Source organism: Stegastes partitus, unplaced genomic scaffold (assembly GCF_000690725.1).
Source record: "Stegastes partitus isolate 25-593 unplaced genomic scaffold, Stegastes_partitus-1.0.2 Scaffold1960, whole genome shotgun sequence".
In the NCBI taxonomy this organism is placed as follows: domain Eukaryota; kingdom Metazoa; phylum Chordata; class Actinopteri; family Pomacentridae; genus Stegastes; species Stegastes partitus.
In genome coordinates, this window is record NW_007579691.1 from 76,992 (window position 1) to 78,821 (window position 1,830).

Consider the following 1,830-nt stretch of genomic DNA (forward strand, 5'->3'; position numbering starts at 1 on the left):
TTTGTGTCTCTTTGTGGTGAATTTGTGTCTCTTTGTGGTGATTTTGTGTCTCTTTGTGTCTCTGTGGTGATTTTGTGTTGAACTTTTCTGTCTTTGTCGTCATTTTTGTGTCCCATTTTGGTCATTGTGTGTCTCTGAGGTCATTTTGCGTCTGTTTGCAGTTGTTTTGTGCTCATTTTTTGCTTTATTGCGTTTCCTTTGTGGTTGTTTTGTGTCATTCAGAGGTAATTTTTTGTCAGTTTGTGTTCATTTTGTGTTTATTTGTGGTTGGTTTGTGCCATTTTGAGGTCGTTTTGTGTCATTTTGTGCCTAAATTTGGTGATGTTGTGTTTCTTGGTTTTCATTTTCTGTAACTTTACATCATTTTCTTTGTTTTTTTTGTCTCTTTTTAGTCGTTTTGTATCTCTGTGTTGTAGTTTTGTGTCTCTGTGTTGTAGTTTTGTGTCTCTGTGTTGTAGTTTTGTGTCTCTGTGTTGTAGTTTTGTGTCTCTTTGTTGGTCTGTCGGTCCATCCAGTCTGCCTGCTTGCAGCTCCATGATGTTGTGAGTCTTTAAATAATTAACCAGATGAATCAGGTCCTGCTGTAGTGTTAGTGTTACTACACACAGCGCCAGTGTCAGTCCGTTAAGCACAGCGAGTGTTTCTTAGAAAGTGTTTTCTGCTCAAACAGCTGGACGTTTGTCAGGACTGTCGGACCTCCTCCTCCTCACCCAGCCTCCCTCCTCCTGCCTCCCTCCTCCTCCTCCTCCCTCCTCCTCCTCGGCTGCTCCAGTCGGGTCGAGCCGCCTCTCCGCCGCCCGGAGCTCATCTCCAAACCACCGAATCACATCTTTCATCGGGAGATCGACTCTCTAACACCGCAGATGTCAGCCTGAAGCCTCCTCTGCTCTCATTTTTTATTTTTTATTTTTATTTTTAAACTCTTCTCTAACTTTTCGGAGCCGGACAGATGTCGGACGGATTCTAATTTCTGGATTTCGGTGCGTAAAAGTTGTGCCAAGCGTGCCAGCGGACGAGCCGGACTGAGCGCGAGCGTTGTTCTGTTGGATTTACGGCCGGACGGAGGAGAAGAGCTCGAGGAAGGCTGGATCCGATGCGCCTCTGAGGAGCGGACGGAGGAGCGGAGCGCAGCCGGGTCCGAGCGACTCACCGGCGGCTGCACGTACATGTCTCCTCTCCCCACCGGCACCGAGGTACGGACGCGCTCTGCTCGCTTCTGCCGCTCACTGCTCGCTTTTTATCGCTTTTCCTGACGGCAGATGTCGAGACAGATGTTCCAGAGGGGGAACAGATGTCTCGGAGGTTCCTCCAAATCAAGACAAAATGCGCAAAAGTGGATGAAAAGTTGCGCAAAAACTCCAAAAGCAGAAATAAAATAGGGATCAGCTGATAAAAACATGTAGGATAATAAAAAAAAACATGCTTCCAGTTTGAAGTTTCTGACACTAAACCCTCTTTAGTCCATATTGATCATAAAAGCTTCTCTCATCAGTGGTTCTTCTTCATGGTGCTGCTTTAGTTTGGAGCTTCTCCTGGTTTAGAACTTCATCAGCAGCTCCTGGATGGTGCAGGAACAGACAGAAATGTGACACGTTACATATTTATTGATCTGTTCCTGCTCCCCAGAGGATGAGTGACCTCCTGACCGCCTGCTCATGGAGGTTCTTTGCCCTGCAGGGGGCAGCAGAAGCACTGTTCAGGCTGTAACACTGAGCTGGTTTTTACTGAATCACGGCTTTGTGGTAGTTTTGTGTCACTTTGTGTTAACTTTGCATCCAATTTTGGTAGTTTTGCATGTCTAAGTGGTTGTTTTGTGTCCATTTGTGGTAG

At 46.2% G+C, this 1,830-nt stretch overlaps 1 protein-coding gene across 1 annotated transcript in view; it reads left to right on the forward strand.

Annotated features, from left to right (window-relative positions):
• Window positions 1-824: 824 nt before the first annotated feature.
• Window positions 825-1,830, forward strand: part of LOC103373351 (pleckstrin homology domain-containing family G member 2-like) — a 57,620-nt gene continuing 56,614 nt past the window's right edge. Inside the window, exon 1 of the mRNA XM_008303223.1 lies at window positions 825-1,193. The gene's annotated coding sequence lies outside the window, so the exon portion shown is untranslated. The remainder of the gene's footprint in view (window positions 1,194-1,830) is intronic.